We start from the raw sequence: 20,331 nt of genomic DNA on the forward strand, positions 1-20,331 counted from the left end.
ACAAGCTGAAAATAAGTCGGCAACACAAAGGAGTACTATTAGGAGGAAAAACACAGTATGGGCTTTCAGTGACAGGAAAGTATAGTGACAATCTGTAGTTAGGGAAAGTTTGACAACCGGGATTGAGGTGTGGTCTTTCCTCAGTGCTGTGCATTACTCTTACACATACAGAGGTGTTCTTCTCAGCTACTTGCTTATAGTTAATTTTGACCAGTTAGTAATGTATTTACTGCCAAAGATCCTTGCTTCTTAATAGACATTTTTAAAATTGAGTCCTAACAGACAGGGAATTATGCCCCAATATATGGTCAATATAATTTATGTGTTTTACCAATGAATTTAAAGAAGGAAAGAACATATGAAGACATGTTTCATGTTTTTAAAATAATTTAAAAAATATATAATATACATCTTTTTCAAGTTTTTGTAGAGAATTTACACATATCAGACTGTAGTATATTTGTGATGAAAAACATTGAGTCCAATTTTGGCCACCACACTTTTAAGAAGGATGTACAGAAATGGAAAAAGAGTCAGAGAAAGGTGGTTAAAATCATGGAAGTGATTAAAATCATGGAAAACAGGTCCAATAAGAAGGACCTTTTGCACCTTGAAAAGCAAGGCTGAATGATAATGACTGCCATTAGGTTCAAGAAGGTTTTGTACATGAGACATGCTGTGCCACTATTCACCTGAATAAGTGAACTGAATAAAAGTAAATAGACAGAAACGAACTTAAAAGTTTAATTGTTTTGAAGAAAGAAAATGTGCAAATTGAATAATGAAATACCGTTGAATAATGAAATGCTCGGATAAACATCTAGTCTCCATCTGGAAATTTCCCATGAGAATAAATAATCTTGTCTCCCCTTTGATTTTGCCATCCACCTACCTGAAAGCAGAAGGTTCTGATAGGTAATCTTGGGAGGTTGTAGATACCGGGAGATGCCTCTGGCTGCACAAAACTAAAGTGTCATACCAAGTATTGCTAACAAAGAATGTATGCCTAAGAATATTCCTGGTGGCCCACAAGGTTGAGTTCCAAAATTATGATTTCTTTGGGGGCATTTGAAGGGGAGTCATGTGACCCACAGCTTTCAGTGACTTGGATGTGAAATAGGCTTAGATCACCCAATCTTATTACTTAAAATTGTGTCTTTCCAGAAATTAGAGAAGAAGCAATCCCATTTGGAAAACTGGAAAGGGGAATAGAACATAAAAAGTGAGTGAATAGCTGCATGTTGATCCAATATCTCTGTGATCTTTGAGGACATCTGCACCTACAAGCCAGCTATCTCTTCTTTAATAAGCCCAGACTAGAGCCATGGCCTAACTGGTCTTGGAGAGTCAAGTGGTCCATACCCTGCATTCATGATGGCCTGCTTCCTATTCAAGTCAGGGCATGAATTTTACTAAAATCCTTAAGGAATAGGATATCACACTTCATCACCATGAAAATCTCCATTTTCATCTGGACGTTTTTCCTCCTACCCAATACAGAAACTTGGTTCACTTACTGTGTAGAAAACCATTAACATAACAGGCCTGAGACTGCTATCCTTAAGAATGGTCTCTTTGCAAGGTTGGCCGTTAGCCAGCATCTGGGAATTTGGATTTGGGGAGAGTTCCCATTATTCCCTAATTGGTAAGAGTGGCTCATTGGGCCTAACCTATTTGCACAAACAATGTGGTTTATGCTGAACACCTGCTTCTCTTCTGGGAGTCTGCAATTTTGGATCATGCTAAGCAGGGGGTGCCTATGTGACCAGCCCCCAATAAAAATCTTGGACACTGAGTCTCTGGTGAGCTTCCTTTTTTTTTTTTTTTGCGGTATGCAGGCCTCTCACTGCTGTGGCCCCTCCCACTGTGGAGCACAGGCTCCGGACACGCAGGCCCAGCGGCCATGGCCCATGGGCCCAGCCGCTCTGTGGCACGCGGGATCCTCGTGGACCGGGGCACAAACCCACGTCCCCCACATCGGCAAGCGGACCCCCAACCACTGCGCCACCAGGGAAGCCCTCTGGTGAGCTCCTTGGTAGAAGGCATTCTGCACTTGTCTCAATTCCATGCTAGGAAAAATTAAGCATGGCCTAGGGAGGACACAGGGAGAATACTCTTGGAAGTCCATGCCTGGTTTCCTCCAGACTTCATGCCATGTGCTTTTCTTTTCCCTTAGCTGATTGTTCTTTATATCCTTTCTCTATAATATATCATAGCCATGAGTACCACTGTATGCTGAGACCTGTGAGTTCTCCTAGAGAATCACTGAACCTGTGAGTGATTTTAGGGATTCCCAACACACATGTTTTGGAACAGTGGTTCCCAAATCTGGCTGATCATAAGATTCACTGGTAGAGCTTTATAAACAAAAGATTCCAGAGCCTCACCCTAGACCTATGGACTCAATATCTATATTTTTTCAAAGCTCTCCAGATGTTTTCAGTGTCAAGTCAGAAGGGAAGACAGATGCCAAACCCCTTGGTGGAAAAGACAACAGCTGCATTAAAGCTATATTTTCTAGGAAAAAAAATAATACAGTGTGTTTGCCACATGGAAAGGAAAAGTCCAACTCAATGTAATCACTGAATTTGAATAATGTATACAGCTGACAGAAAGCAAAATTTTTCTTTTGTCGCATTGAATCTTCTGCGTTGGTGCCAAGAAGGAACACGACAGCTATTCTTTCTGATATGGCCGCAACATGACAAAAAGGCGTCTAATAGAAAACATGTGGTTGAAGAGTTAGGAAGGTATATGGGGATGCAGCAGTTCTTCATTGCAATTCCTGGTTTGTGAAACACTAAACCTTAACAGGCATTGAACTGAACTAAAAACCTTCACAGGAAAGCGAAAAGTTAGACTCTATGCAACCAAAGACGTTGGCTTCTGCAGTGGGTAGAAGGGGAAGTTGGCTTGAATGAGGCTTGAAGGTAGCTCTCAAGGAGGCTAGGGGTATGACCCCCAAATTTCATTAAGAACTCTCAGAATGACAAAAGGAGAAGACTCAGTTGAGAAGTATGAGATTATCAAAGTTGTGACATAAAAGGGCATCTCCAAATTCAAATTTCTTTCTCATTCTTAGGGCCTCTTTCAGTCTGGCTCACCAACTTATTCTGCAACTGCACAGAAAGTAGGCCTTGCAAGTTTAGCCAGAATCCAAATTACAGCTGTATTTATTACCGTATGGATTAAGACACTTGTTTAATTTCCAAATTTTAGAAGTAGTCTTGAAAGCTGGCTTTTTAGGTTGAAACTTTTATGGACATATTCAACAAACAAAAAATGTGGGTATGTCCTCATAACATACAGAAATGTGGCATGACTGATGAATAACAGTTGATTTTGATGAGAGATTTCTCTTTAGGGGAAGTAGGCAAATATGTCCCTGATGGGTTTTGCTTTTCAATAACAAGTTATTGAACCAATTCGCCAAAATATATCTTGAAGCATCTAAAGCTCTCATTCATATATCAAATCGTATCTATGGAACAAAACAAAAGAAATGGGAGAGGATGACAGTGGAAAGTGATAAACACAAATACCACCAATAAAAGTTAGACTCAGATGCCGTGGCGTTTAAAGGCACGAACCTTAGAATGTAATAATAAAGTGAATTTTCAGAACGTAAAGGAGTCCTAGGAGAAACTATCCATTTAAAAGTATATGAGATGTACCTTTCCTGGGCTTGTATATTTCTTACATCCTAACAGAACATTCTAATCCATTTCACAGAGAGAATCAAAGGCAAATTCTCAACAAGGGAAATAGAACTTTGTTTTATCTACTCCTGTAGTAATTTAACATAACTTATCCAGTTATTTTTTTTCCACAAAGAATCCAATTGCATACTCTTTTATACGTATCATAAAAGACTAACCCAGTTTCATTTGGTGTAGGAGTCCAGGAATGAAAGTCAAGAGATCTGGGCTGTGATATTACCTTAATCTCTATTTGCCTAAATTCACTAATATGTCAAGTGGAACAAAAATATTTGCCCTTCCTATCTCACAGGTTTGTGATAGGGTTAAAAATGAGATTATAAATATGAAAGTGTTTTGGAAATATGTAATAGAAGTGGGTCCTAATTAATTTGACATATGATTATGCATGCATTACATACCCCTAGAAAATCAGAACTGGGATGTAGTTGGGACATCAAGACATTCAATCAGCTTATATGCCACTTTAGTAGATAAGGATCAAAGGCATCGGAGAATGCGTCCGAGATCAAACACAGTACACAGCCAGGACTAGAAGCCATGTCTTCTAAGCCCAGTGTTCTCTTTGCTGATTCTGTTACCTCCTCAAATGGTTCTGTGCACGCAGCTTCATGCTCTGCTTGTGCAGAAGCAGCACGGCAAGATTACAACATCTACAGTATTGTTATAAAAAGCCACAACCCTGTTCAGATATAAAGTCATTATCTGTGGCCTATGTTTTGAAGATCTCTCTCAAACTGCCAGGACTGTTCCACCCCCAGAAATTTTAGGCAGAGTATCTATGGAATCTTTGCTGCCAAATGAGATCATTCTTCCCCAGAAAGGACTTTTCGAAGCCATTTTTTAGCACATAGGACCCAGCTTTCCACCAATTCCTTCTCAAAGCCCCTGCAGGGAAGATCACAAAAGCTGGCATCCTGCCCACACAACATATCTGACCTGGCTAGCTGCTCCCCGAATGCAGTTAGCAAGAAAATCCTACTTCATTTCTGCAAATGTGAAAGATCTCAGATCATGAATCCTCTCAGCACTACACAGGTGAGTTGTTTTAAAAATGCATTTGTGTGTATAAGCCATACCTTTCATTGCAATGAATCTTTTGCGTTTTTAACGGTAAGTTGTATGTTCTGACACTATAGATGGTAGAATTATTTCAAATTATCTGCCATTTGCTTACTTTATTAACCAAGAGAGTACATAAAGGGCAATAACGTTATATCTTTATCAAAAAAGCATACAGTGCTTTGGTAAGTACTGTGCTATTAACCACTGTCGTCTACTCAAAGTTTTATAATGTTTTCCAAATAGGACAGAGGCAGAAAATAACTCTTATTCAGTCTTCTTGGAAAAATTAAGAATAATTACCACAACGCAGTCCATCAGTGGTTTTATCGTTTCTCATTTTTGTCATTTCTCTTCTTCATAGATATTTTAGATAGACTTGATGTTATGAGTCACATAAAAGGACAGGAGCTCATGGTGTGTAAATGAGAGTCAATAGCTACAATTTATTAAGTGTCAGTCATATACTAAGCACCTGACCTACCCTGTCTCTCATCCTGACAATAGTCCTATGAGGTAAATGCTGTTAACCCATTTTGCAGCTAAGAAAAACAATGATTCAATGAGAGTGTCTGCCTGGCTCAATGTTACACAGTTGGTAAGTGGCAGAGCTGAGGTCTGAATCCAAGGTCTATTTGGTCTCAGGACCATGCTTTATCCATTACACCATACTGCCTCCCTCTTACAATGAGCTATTAGAAGTATCGAGAATCTGGATCTAAGTTAGATGATACTGTGGAATGAAACAAATGCAAACAGTGAGAACATGTCTCCTTCATCCACTGAATATTCACTGAAATTTCCATCTCCAAAGCCAGTAACTGACAAGGGTGAGAAAAAGCAAACTGACCCTGTGAGAAATCCAAGCAGTGCACTGGAGAGGTTAGGAGCTACAGCTTTGTACTGAGTTAACTTGGGTTTGAGCCCTAGCTCTGCCTGTTTCTAGCTACTTGTGTGACCCCACCCACTTAACCTCTTTGAACCTATTTCCTTCTCTGTAAAACAGGAAAACATCCTTGTAGGCTTGAATGACACAGAGTGTACAGTATACTTAACACCGTAACTGGCATATATTGTTGCATGCTCAATAAACGCCATCTATATTTTATTAGAACTTTTAGTTGTTAGGTTGCTGTATAAAAATAAAAGACACATGATCGGTTAAAAAAATTACAGCTTCTGGTTTAACTGGTTTTTGTTGGCACCTAATGGTTCTACACTTATTGATTTAAGAGAGACTTAAAAACAAAGAGTGGGTATCAAGCACTGGGCTTCTACTTTCAAGAACAGATGCTCTTGTTTAGGCTCAGCTAACACTGTAGTTTAGTTGGACAGCTCAGAATAGAACCCACTTGATTTCTCCTGCCAGTTTAAGTAGGAAACTGGTGCTCCTAAGAGTGTGAAGATAGAGTCTCTAGAATTTCTGATTAATATGTCAGACCCTAAAATGCACATCCCATCCTTTCTTATTTCTACATAATAATAATAAAGTTTTACCTCTTATTTGAACCATTCCCACACTTTAAAAAAAAATTGGCTTAAATAGGATTACGTACTGAAAATGAAGTAGCAGCCTGGCTATATGCCAAGCTGAAATGGAGACCACCTCTCAATAGGGCTCCTGCCCAAGGAAGCTCTCTCTACTAGACCTGCAGTCTTTTTGCTTATGACTCAATCCAAGAGAAAATGTACCTATCCCCTTGGAAAGATAACCCTTAAAACATTTAACTCAGGATGAATGAAGAATGGGAGACACTTAAACAGGGAAGTGGGAAGGAGCATGAGGCTGCTGGGAACCTTGAGATTTGGAAGTGACAATTTGACCAAGGGCTGGCACCACATAAAAGTTTCATTTTAAGGTTAAAACCCATAGTTTCAGATAAGCAAAAGTAAAAGAAGTCTTTATGGGAGTTTTCACCAAATATCACCCACAGGGCTGGGTCCTTATAGAATTACTTTTAGGCTTAATTTTCACCTCCCTCTCTCTCTCAACAGCTCAAGTCTCCATATTTTGTAGCAGTAAATGCCTTTCATTAAAGAGTCCCATAACTTGATCACAACTGTAATTTTCCACCTCTTTGAAACATTCATTGGTTACTGTCATTCCATGAGATATAAACTTCCTACAGGCAAGAACTCTGCCTGCTTTTATTCACTGAGCATCCACAGTGCCTAGCAGAGTGACTCCCACATAAAAAGTGTCCTGTGAACACTTGTTGAGTGAATGAATACATTCATTGAATCCAAGAATACTGACACAAATTCTGTCCCTGGAGATTACGGCAGTTTCCCCAAGCATCCCTCCCTGGAGTCAGAATGCCTGGTTTTGAGACTTGGCTGAGGTTTATCTTAGCCAGATTAATCCCTCTCTCTGTGCCTCATCTGTCAATTGGGGATAATAAAGTCCAAGATCAAGGGGACCACAGGGTTGGTTTCTTCTGAGATCTCTCTCCTTGGCTTATAGGTGGCTGTCTTCTCCCTACGTCTCTTCCCTCTGTACATGTCTGTGTTGTGATTTCCTCTTCTTATAAGGATACCCATCATATTGGATTAGGGATCACCCAAATGACCTCATTTTAACTAAATCACCTCTCTAAAGACCCTATCTCCAAAGACAGTCCTACTCTGAGGTAGTAGGGGTTAGGACTTCAACTAATGAATTTTGGGTTGGGGTTGGGGGGATGACCCAACACATCCCATAACACCGGTGTAACGCCCCTCACAGGCCTTCCAAAAATTTAAGGGGTTACTATGTGTGTCCTGTTCGATTTCCTGTATTACAAATACAAAAAGGAAAAAAAATGTAACCACTCTGCTAAATCTATCACCCTCATTAACTGCCCAGTTTTTTTCCAACCATCTAGCTATTAGTCCGCTTCCCCCAAACCAAGAGAGCCCCTGTGAATGGGGCCCTTGTGTGCCATCCAGTGTCCCTTTGAGAAGAGCTGCAGTGATATGATGTTTCCCTGATGATTCCCAGCACGCATCCTTAAAGAGTTTTTGTACCACCCTACCCACTCATCTTTTCCAGACCCAACTGCTGAGGATCTCCCATCACATTGCAAGGATTTAAAATGCTTAGACTCTGGAAGATATGCCCAGGTGGTGCTAAAATGGGGTAGTATTCTTTTACAACCGAGGAAACAGAGGACACTCATGATTCGATGACAGTTTCTAGGTCTGAGAACAGCACTATGTCAGCAGAAGCCTCAGTTTCTAACACAGCAAAGACCTTTGTCTTGAAATGGTGCAGAATGGACTTCACCAGCTCACCTCAGAGCTGGGACCTGGATGGAGGGCATGGCAAGGTGCTTGGTTTCTGTAATGGAAAGCAGAAAACTTTTTTTTCTTTTTAATTACCTTGTTATGTGATAGAGGTCATAAGGTAAAAGAAAAGTATGGAAAGTTGCTTTTTTTATACCTGACTTTCTGATAGCCTATATGTTTTAGGGACAGATAACTTCCTAATGAGACTTTTTATAATAAAGCTTTCATTGCTTTGAAAATTATTAACTTTTCCAGTTCTTCCGGGTAGATCAAACAGACCCTGCAGTTATAGTTACAATATCCTAAAGATTTAGCTTCTCAGTAATAATGGGTAACAGCCTTCACATTGCCACGGGCCAAAACTGTATTATTTGAAATGAAACCTCTCATAAATATCCAACTATGAAGTCACTATCTATCAACTGCTGTTATATAAACAGGACAGAGCTAAATCCCCCATCTGCCAATATCAGAGCTGCCACAGAGAATGATTTTGTGTCCAGAACTCACATAGGAAACAGGCTCTTGCTCTGTCAGACAATTCGAGGAAGCCAGTTTTGGTTTGGGTAGCCACAGTGTAGGACGGCCTGAAAGTGTCTGAATTCTTCATGCATTTCCTTTTTTCCAAGAGCTTGGACCACCCTCAGCCCCAGTCTCTCTCTTCTGGGTGGTTAAAAGATGTGACCAATTCTTTAGAAAGAATACTGCAGTTCCCAGCGTCCCACTTACTACCGCTCTTTTCTATACCTTTCTCCATACCCTTGTGATAGCGTCGAGCCCTAGACTTCTGCCCTCACTCTATTCTGAACACTTACATACCTGGTTCACTGTAGTTTTGTTCAGCACCAGAAATGCTAATGGGAAGTCTGTGGACCAAGTTTTGAGAAACACTGCTAGAAACAATGTGAAGCCATCAATATAAGGCACTGCTGCATTTACCTTTTCACAACTTCTGTTCCAGAGCCTGGAACATGACAGTCACATGATATACGTGTGATAATCTGAACTCAAGCCAAGAATGTTTTTGAAGCCTAAGATTTTTAAGCAGGGAAGTAATATAATTTAGGTTTTAGAAACTGAATAAGAGTAGCTTAGAAGCTGGAGAAAAAGGAGTAGAGATCAGAATCAAGGGGACTAATTGTGCTTCCTCTAATTAAAATTTTAAAACATTATAATAATAATAGCCAAGATGGACATAACACTTATGATATACCAGACCCTATTATAAAAGTTTTCCTTATATTAACTCATTTAATCCTCACTACAACCTAAAAGGTAGGAACTATCATTATCCTCATTTCAAGATGAGGAAATGGAGATCCAGAGAGGGTAAGCCACTTTCCCAGGGTCACACGGACAGCGACTGGCAGAGGTGTGATTCCAACTGGCCATCTAGCTTCCCAGTCCAGTGTGCAAATCACTTCCATGTGCATTATCTCAATTAGTCCTCATCTCCCACCCACCCAGCCCACCAGTGACAGACCTAAGTGAGGTAGTGGCCAGTGCGCTGGCTCCTCCCACTGGCCTGTCCTACCTAACTTCACCTAGGTCTGGCTTACACTTCTCTGCTTACAGCCACCAAAATATATCTGATCTCTGTCTTATTCCAGGGGCTCTGGGTCAATTTACTGGCTTTAGGAGCTTGATGTGTCGTTCATGCCAGGATGACTCATTCACTCTTTCAGCAAATATGTATTGAGCAACCACCATATGCCAGGCTCTGTGCTAGACGCAGAGGAAATACAGTGAACAGACCATCAAAGAAATAACTACACGCACAAAATTCAATAATTATAGATCCTGATGAATGCCATCAAGAAAAGAAATAGGATTGCATCTATAGGACAATGACCCACAGGAGTGCTTCTTTGGTATTGAGAATTTCAGGTACTGTGGCAAATCACATAGGGAAGATATTTTGGGACATTGGTGACCTTTCTATTGCGCCCCTAAATATACCACCTTGTCTGTAGAAAATAAAATGGATCTCACCATTTCCCAGCCTAGAATCCTTCAGTCGTTCCTTTGAGCCTTTAGGATAAAGTCCAAATCCCTTAGCATGACTCACATGGCCCTCCAACATTGGCCTCCCGCTCACCTTCCAGATTCAACATTGTGTTAATCCATTTCCCGACCCATTTCGCACTCAGCTTTGGCCATACTCAAGACTAATCATCACATGTTGCCCTATCCATCTAGATTACCTATCCTCCTTCCCCATATGTCATCTGAGTGACCCCTATTTATCTTTCAACACTCAGACTTCAAGAAGCCTTCCCCACTCTAGGCTGGGCTTGGTAATGGTGATCCCTTAGTGTTACTGACTGAACTGTGCCCCTCCCCCAAATTCATAAGTTGAAGTCTTAACTCACAGTACATCAGATTGGGATGATATTTGGGGACAGGAGTCTTTAAAGAGGTAATTAAGTTAAAATGAAGTCATTCTGGTGGGCCCTATCCAGTATGACTGGAGTTCTTATAAGAAGAGATTAGGACACAGACACACACAGAGGAAAGACTATGTGAAGAAACAGCGAGAAGGTGGCCATTAGCAAGCCACCTGGCTGACCACCTGAGTAAGGTCTCAGAAGAAATCAACCCTGCGGTCACCTTGATTTTGGACTTCCAGCCTCAGAATTCCAGAAAATAAATTTCTGTTGATTAAGTAACCCAGTCTGTGGCACCTTATGATAGCCCTAACAAACTAATACACGGTGTAAGCCTTAGTGATACGCTTGATTCACAGACCTAAGTCAAGAAATTTCATCTTTTTAAATCGTTATACCCTGAGTGTTAAGCTCAGGGCTGGGAATGTGATAAACTCTCAATAAGGGTTTGCTGAATGAATGAACTTCTCATTCTTCTTGTGTGGAGGGCATCTTCAATGCAATGTTACTTCTAAAAACTGGAAAGCCGGCTGGAACAGGGAAACCATCTGAGAAATGATGGTTCCCTCTGAGGGAGAATAAAGGAAAGCAGCACTACAGTTCCCACTGCAACAATCAGGATTTGGAAAAACAGAAGGTTACAGAGGCACCCCCCGAGGCACAGATCTGTGGTATTTCCCAGGTCTTTCAAACACATTTAATTGTGCACATGGAAAAGAATGGCATCATTATTTAATCCAAAATATAATAACAATAGATTGCTCATGTAGGGGCATAAGTCCCCCGCAGAGAATTTAATGTGCATGTTGCCTTACCCACGCATACCGCCAAGGCAGTGAGAATTGAAGCCAGCCCATTCTGGGAAGAAAGAACATGGATGCCTGTGGTTGTTATAACAGCAAAAGGGGGGGAAACAAAAGAAAGCCCAAGGGTATAGCTGCAACTCCACTTAAGGCTAATGCACATCTTCATTTTCGTCCTCAGCAATAATCCAAAGAAATATCTGATGCTTCTGAAAGACTACTGTCATCCCTGGTAGATACTCATCAATTATTATTAAGCATTGCACGGTTCAGGTCTAGATACAACATGTCTGTGAAAAACCGTGGCACCTCCTTTTAATCTTGCGTAGAAAACAATTAAAGTATATAAAGCACATTATTAAAATATGTAAAATTTATAATTTAATTATAAGATTGCAAAGCTTTATGATCTAATAGTTCTGCTGTATTTTGCATATTAGTGAACAATTGCTTTCTTAAAGCACACAGTAGAATCATTTACTTGATGCTGGAGAATAAGTTAATTATGGATTCCCTGTATATGACTAATGGATTTAATAATCACTTTACTGTAGAATTAACTTATACTTCCCTGTGCTTAGAGCACTACTGATGATATTCATAAAAGTTATATTTTTTAAAAACTGTAAGATTGGCACAAAAAGAGAAACCAACGTACAACTTGGTTTTAGAACCAGCAGTTCTAATAGATGGTTCAGAGCCATCAAGGCCCTCTCCTTGCTCCATAATAAATCATACACACCCTCTCCGCCCCCCACCCCTGCCACCAACCCTGCCTCCATTGGCTTTATTAAGGGAATTTATTTTATTTAAGGGAAGACGAAATGCTTGCCAGATGCATTTAGTGGAGCTCCTGATTTTTTTAACCTCGGTCATGGGTTACAATAAGGATTATTCACTTAACGGCCACTTCACAGAGCTCTGGGAAGCCCCATATATGCTGAGATCACATTGGGATGCCCAAGCCCCTCTTTTCGTCCTCAGTTTGAGTCCCTTGAAGCCACTCATTTTTCTCCTTCAGCCAGAACAAACAACATTGGTGGAAAAAGTAACAGGAATGCCTTTTGTTTCATAAGGAGAGTCTTTAGCAATGCTTTTCTCAACTTTTACATCCTTCCTTACCACTAAGAACAGAACTAACACCATATTGAAACTGCCTCCCTAGTTCTTTAGCTTATGCATTCTATTATTTTAGCCCTGCACGTCAAGAGTTAAACATTAGAGAAATGTTGCTTGTGCCCAAATAGCTCACTAGGTTCCCTGAAGAAAGTTCTCATCCCACTTCCCGGGTGGTAGATAAGTTCACTTTCAGCCTAAAACCTTGCAAAGAAGCAGAGATAAGAATGGTAAAGTAAAAATAACTGCTAAGGACTTGAGGTTTTGCAGGAGCCTTGTGATCCAGCCTACAGTGAGCAAGCAGAAAAACAAAGAAATGTTACGGTTTCCTTGAAGGCCAGGTAGCTCCAAGAAGTCTGCAATCCACCTTTACTCTTTAACCTTGAACGCTCCTGCTTCCCCTTTTCCCTTAGCACAAAAGAAGCCTGAATTCTACGTTGAGATAAAATGGTTCTTTAAGACATTAGTCTGCCATCTTCCCGGTTTGCTGGCTTTCCAAATAAAGTCACTATTCCTTGTCGCAACACCTTGTCTCTCAACCTACTGGCTTGTAGAGCCGCAAGCAGTACGAGCTTGGACTCAGTGACACCACCATCACCATCATCACCATCACCATCATCACCGTCATCCTCTGGGTTATTCTTCCTCATGGAATTAGCAGTGGAAGATCTGGATTTTATTTCCAGCTCTGTCAGCTTAGAGATGACCTTGGACGGGTCACTAAACCTCTTCAAACGTGTTTGCATAGCTCTAAAATGTGAAAACTGACTACTACTGACTCTGAATGCGCTTTGTCTACTGTCAAGTCCTAAATACAGGCCAGAATACGGTGCTCCCTCCTAACCAAATGCACATCACCCACCCCTCCATGAATTACTTTGCCAATTCTGTCATGGAAATTTGAATATTCTGGAAGAAAAGAACTATGGCTTATACTTTGATATACTGTGCAGAGCTGTTCACAAAGTATGTGCTTACTAAATACCTGTTAATGAATTGATTGAAGGAGTGTAAATTCTTAATTTGCTCCCTGAGGACTTGAGGGATTGTAATTTCCTTTAGGTCAGATGCCTGAAGCTATAACGGTGAATCCTTGAATCTCTGTCCCCCTGCCTCACGTCTCCACCAATCTCTTCCAGAATAATGCTCTGCTGAGAGTGCAGAGTCATAAACGGTGATGACAGGCTTCCAGGAAATGTGACCTATCCCCTAGTGGGGACTCAGGAGATCTAAGGGTACCACTTCCTGCTCCATTCCTGGTTCTTCACAAAGTGCCAGATACCTGTTCCCTCCTCCTTATCACACTATGGGAGTAAACTAAACTTCTTTATGAAATACTGAATTGCTTTGACAAGCAAGAAATCCAGGAAGTTTTGCTTTTATTTTATTCATAACATATATAACATTATTAGAGGGAAATTTTTAAGCTAAATTTTCAAGATTTCATTTAAGTTCTTCTCAGCTCATTAAAACATAGCTGGTAAATGGTAGGCTGAATTAAATGTTCCAATTCCTTTTCATACCCAAACATTTTGTTTGTTTGTTTAATGAACTTTATTTACACTATAACTTCCCTCCATACCACCACTCCCCAGCCACAGTCATTTTTGTGGCAATTGGAGTGATTTGTTTATACTGATTAGTCATAAAAATTACTCAAGATACTCCCTGCAATTCATTTTTCTCATAAAAAAATATGTAACTCTACAAACTCCTTGCCCAAATTTATACCCTTTTCTCTTCATCCACAATCTTTGGCTTTTGACCTAAAGCACTGCTTCTGAGACTGAAATGTACACACATATCACCTGGGGTTCTCGGTGATCAGGTGAGCCCAGATTCTGCATTTCTAACAAACTCCCAGGTGAGGTAGGTGAGCTGCCAGTCCCGAGATACACTTTAAGTAGCAAGGACCTAACATTTTTGTGGATCAGCCTTGAAAAAACAACCTTTTTAATTTTATACCCAGAAAATTCATACTATATAATTTTTAATGCAAGAAACAAATGTTTAAATTGAGCAATTTCTACTACTCAGAAATAATTGTATTATTCTTTTTCTCTTGAAATACTAAAATGTACCACCTTTCATCTCTGTCTCCACTTCATCTCCATTTTGGCCTCATATTCCCATCTCTTTTTTCAACCTGCTCCACAAACTAAAATACACTGAGTGCTACACAAGTATAAACTGCTTCTCTGATTTTCAGGTGTCTTTTGCCTTTCATATGTTTAATAGTATTTAAAATATATTGGATTTATATAATACTTTATGCCTTACAAAAGGCTTGCATGCACTTATTTCATAAAAATAAGTTCTTATCTAGAGAGAGAGAGAATGACAGAATGAAAAAAATAGATGGACTTTGAAGTGAGATTCACCTGGGTACAGATCCTGGTTCTGCTAAATATTCAGTGTTGGGCAAATTATTTAACCTCTTTGCTTAAGTTTTCTGATTTGTCAAAGTGGGGGAGGGGAGTATAAATAGCCACATCATGAGCTAGTTATTTGGGTTAAGGTTGGGGTTATGAGATTTCAAAGGAAGCTGACTAGCCAAGACTGGGAACACAAAGGACACTTCATATGTGTCCCCTCCACACTCACATCCAGCTGCCCCTCTAATCCTACTTCGTTGTTTAGGGATCTCTCAATGCCCCCTCTACTGTGATAGTTGTCCTTCTCTAGGATGGCAACTGGCATCAGACACTATCTACTCCTTTCCTCTTTACTTCCCAAACCTTTCAGATTCTTCTATAAAACCTGCTGCTTTTGTAAAGCATGCAGCTGGTATTTGACACCTAGATTTCAAGTGATCAAACAAGACATGATGACAAATCTAAGAAAAATGACACCAGCCCTTCGAACAAAACCAAAATCAATTCCCTTCCCACCCCCATTCCTTGAGATTCCCCCTTTTCCAGCTGCTATCTTGCCTCATCTATCATACTTAGACAGAAATCCATATGTCTAGTTTAAATGACTGTTTCTCAGGCAACAGCCAGGCCACTTAGCAAGAGTCTAAAGCAAGCCAATATAATATTCTGCCCAGAGTGATATTCAGCCAGAGGTTACTGTGCCAGAGTAGGTTAATTATTCTAAGAAGACTTACTTTTACTATAATTATTGATTGCCATGAACTAATGAAAAAAGAAAAGCTGCTATTTATTAAGTGCCTCTGTATCCCCTAGAAGCTTTTACATATGTATCTTATTTTTTCTTCAACACAACTCTGCAAAATGTTTTCCAATTTTAAGAAAATTTTAGGACCAAGTTGGTGAAATTACTTGCCCAAGGTCATGAGCTGGTGATGGGCAGAGCCAAGATTCAAAGCCATAAGCGATTATCTGACTGTGTTCCGTTACTTTTACCTTTAATTTAAAATTCACGTTTAGCCAAGGATATTGAAGAGTTCCACACAACTTCAAACAAACAGCAACAGTTCCTTGCACCATCCCTCCCCACCTCTAATTCTCATTCCCCAGAGCAAACCTCTTTCGACTGCTTTTTCTGCTATTTACCTCCTACCATATTTTCTTTTAAAATATGCTTAATTGCTCTTTCTTGATTTAAAATTTTTTGAATTATAATTGACTACTACGAAAGATGAGGATTAACTCTCAATCACCATGTCCTCCCCACAACTCCCCTCTTCTTCCTTCTAATATAAAAATATAAGAATTTTTGGCTAAACCAATAGTCAATATTTACATTGATTTAGACATAGAAATATTACTCACAGATGAGCAACAGTAATAGCATATCTTGATAATGTTTCTTTTCTCGTATAACAGTTTTCCCTGGAATTAATAATTGCATTACCTTTCCATTTCTTTAGTATTTTATGTTTCTGTTACTAATCCATCCTTAGCTCTCTGCCAGAACCATAAAACTCTCAGTATGGTCAGTCAAATGCATCAGGTGATTTAACATTTTTCTGTGAGTGCATGCTTTGTTTTGTTTTTCCCCAACATTCATCCTGGAACCACAAACTGCCCCAAACCACACTGATCACTCTTGAAGCTGGCCTCATTTGTTGTGCTGGGATCTTAGTAGGCCATTTGGCCTAGAGATGCCTGGCATTCAGTTCTGAAAAGTTCTCCTGTATGGTTTCTTACATAATTTCCTTCCCTGTGATAATTCTCTGTTCTCTATTTCTGTAACTCTTACTAGTTAGATATTAGAACTCAAGAATTAAGACCCTTGGGGAAGCTGGGACAAAGTGAGAGAGTAGCATTGACATATACACACTACGAAATGTAAAATAGTTAGTGGGAAGGATAGGGAGGGTCGGAGGCAGGCTCAAGAGGCAGGGGATATGGGGATATATGTATATGTACAGCTGATTCACTTTGTTATACAGCAGAAACTAACACACCATTGTAAAGCAATTATACTCCAATAAAGAAGTAAAAAAAAAAAGAAGAATTAAGATCCTCTATCTCATCTTTTCTTGCCTATTTTTTTTTTTTTTGCCTTTTACATTTTTATTTTGGATGATTTCTTCAACTTTTCCTTCAAACTAGTGGGTTTTTTATTTTTGGCATTTTATTTTTCATTTCCGAGGTCTATTTCTTCTTCTCTGAATGTTTGTTTATTATGGCATCTTGTGCTTGTTCCAGGGATGCAAAATTTCCTTTTCTCTCTCTAAAGATACAGTTTTTAAAAAGGTTTTCTTCTACTCCCTAAATTGTCTATTTCCTACAAGTAGTATTTTTCTATTTGCTTATTTGATTCTCATCTTTCTTATCAGAGGCTTTTCCTCTTGCCTGCATCACTCTGAAGCACTCTTAAATATGACACAGGAAGTTCTGTATGTGGACAGAACATCCAGCTGGTAAGCTTTTAAAGAGAGTGATAAAAGGGTGACGGGATGGTGGGTCAGCTTTTTCATTGGTTAATACCCAAAGACATCACCCAAAGGTTATATTTCCCATAGATCAGCTTCCCCATAGAAGGACCCTCCCATTTCTTCCTCGGAAGGTACAAACCTGGCTGCCAGCATCCTGGGAGCCCAGAGGGAAAATGGGCACGAGGTGTTGCTGTTCAGTAAACTGACTTTCAGTAAATCTCCTGGCCACAGCTGAGCAAGCCTTACAAGATTTAACTCCTGGATTTTTTTTAACCAGCTACCCTGGAAGGGATCCTATAGACCAGCAGTCCCCAATCTTTTCGGCACCAGGGACCCGTTCCGTGGAAGAAAAATTTTCCACAGATTGGGGGGTCTGAGGGGAAAGGTCCAGGTGGTAATGCGAGCTATGGGGAGCGGCAGATGAAGCTTCACTTGTCTGCCACTCACCTCCTGCTGTGTGGCCCAGTTCCTAACAGGCCTGGGGGTTGGGGACCCCTGCTATAGACTAATTTTCAAAACATCCCCTGTTTTCAGCCCCACTCTACAACTTGGTCTCCAGAGGTTCCTACTGCTTTCAAGTCTTGACATTCTGGAGTTCTGCAGTACAACATGGCTGGCTTCTTGTCACCTTCTCCCACTACAGATATCTAGGGTTCTATTCCCTCTGATGTGCTAAATCAGTTACAACCTGTTCATTTGCTTCCCAGCTTCCAACATTGTGTTGATTTTCTCATTTGCTATGGAGCCCTCTCCTGTTTTTCTTGGTCCTTGTTAGTGTGTGTTTTCCAAATTTCTTCACTGTCATTTTAGTGGGATTGGAGGAGGGAACACGTGAGAACTAATTTACCATGTTTAACTAGAATGCAAATGCTTTATTCTTGTTTAGCAGTTATTTTAGAATCAGAGTGTGTTAAATAATGGCCTAAAACCTCACTTGACCCTCAAATAAACAGAGACCAATTAGGTTGGGCCACAGATATTCTCTAGTATTTTATAAAATAGTAGCCTCGGTGTATTGAATGTTAGTCTAACTCTTATGACTAGAACAGAAGGAATAAAAGAAAGGAGGAAGGCAGGGAGGGAGGGAGGGAGGGAAAAAGGGAGGGAGGGAGAGAGAAAAGAAGGAAGGAAAGTAAGGAGAGAAAAAAGAAAGAAATTCGCTAAATTTTTAAAAAAATCACACATGATAAACTTTATACTTTACGTAATTTTTCTTCATTAATACTTCTTGGGCTCTACCATTAAGTGGTATAAAACGATTCTATTCTCATACAATAACTGTCTCAGGATTTGGCTTCCAGAACCAACAGGAAGCAAAACTACACTTCTATTGCCAAGAGTGTAGTTTGTTTTAAACCCAAAAACTGCTCTTATAAAAATTGCATCCCAGAAGAGCATTTGTGGATGTTTAAATACCCTATTTATCTTCTCTAGACTTGGAATCTGATGTCAATATTGGCTTGAAACCATCTGTGGCAGATTTGTCATTTTTTGTTTTTTTGGAGGGGAAAGAGGAAAAAGAAAAAGAAGAAATGGGTACTTTTTCCCTCTCTTGGCTTAAAACGAAACATTCAAGGCTCATGTTCATTGCCTGGAATGAAGTCTCTGGTAAGCATAGTGATGTTTGCAGCCCGACTACATGTTTTGCAAAGTCTCCCCACTTTGCATCATGAGAGCTGACTGAGATTATTCAGGGGAGGTGGTGACTGAGGAAAATATGATTTAGAACTCTGTTCCCAGCCTGCAAACTGCTTGTCTGGGACTGTGTGGGATCAATGTGGCTGCTACTTAGAAAGTGGGAATGTAGAAGGTCAGCTCTGTGACTTGGACAGAAATAGTTATCTCTATGGTCAGTGTAGGCACTATCTGGCATGTGTCCTGGATGAAGAGGTGCTGATGGATGGAGAAATCCCCAAGCCATGATGCATCTGTGTGACCTAGGGAAGCATTGGTGGGCTGAAAGGAAAGACCTATGAGAGAATGTTTGCCAGTTCAGGAAGCTAAACTCTCAGCAGAGCACCAATATTAGCATGAAGCACAAAGGACCTTGTGAATCAGGTAACACAGAATCCCCATACCATTCAGTAGAATTTTTAAATAATAAAGGATATAGGACTCTGCATATGTTTTTCTATTTCTAACATTGACAAATGATATAAGAGCCTGGTATCTATTTGTGGTCATAATCTGACTTAATTTCTGGGTAATGTGACCTCCAGGCATGTGGAGTTAGTTGTCCAGGGCTTGATTTAGTGGTGCTCCGTAGATAAAATTATACGAGAATCAAAAAATTAACTCTAATAGAATTCCACTATGTGACTTCACCAAGTAATAGCAAATGTTTCTGTTTCTATATTTCATTAACAATAATAACAGTATTTTCTTTGTCTCTTCTATAGTTATCATGCAAAATTAACTAAATTTTAATTTAGTGATATCTACATGGAGTTAAAATAAGATAAATGCAAAAAGGTAAATGCCTTGATAATTATGAATTATATCTGTGCTGGATTCAATACTTTTGAAAAGTAAGGACGTGGCACATAATCAGTTGGATGAAATTTCATTTTAGTGTGAGAGTCAAAGCTTACATCATTTGAAAGAACTATATGTAAATAGACTATAAATCTATATTACTTGATAAGTAAATAGAAGAGACTTCCTATGTCAATGGGAAATCATTTGCTTTTATTTCAGTGCTCTTAAGAGCCATAATAAGACAAAGTTCTTATAAGGCTGCATTTTCCTTGCTAGGAGAAAGAAACCAATGTAAACATAAAACTACTATACTCATTGGGAAAGATGAAGAAAAATAAAGCAATTACAACAGTAACTTTCACAGAGATAGTTTTGCAGCCCCATATTAATATAATTCATTCTTCAAAAATGAGTCATTGCAATTTCTTATAGGTTTTCAAATGTCCTAATGCATGCTCTCCAGAGCTCTAAATTGCTCACTAAACACTTCAAAATATAGGTCTGGAAATAGCTATTAATGAAATAGGGCAAGTTCAACAGTTATCTCAGTACCTAGAATCCACCATGTTATCACATGCTCACACTATAAACACTTGCATTTCAGAATATGATCATTCCACTTAGTTTTCAAAAGTCCATAGGTACAGTTT

This window comes from Mesoplodon mirus, assembly GCF_964341445.2.
Source record: "Mesoplodon mirus genome assembly, chromosome: 5".
In the NCBI taxonomy this organism is placed as follows: domain Eukaryota; kingdom Metazoa; phylum Chordata; class Mammalia; order Artiodactyla; family Ziphiidae; genus Mesoplodon; species Mesoplodon mirus.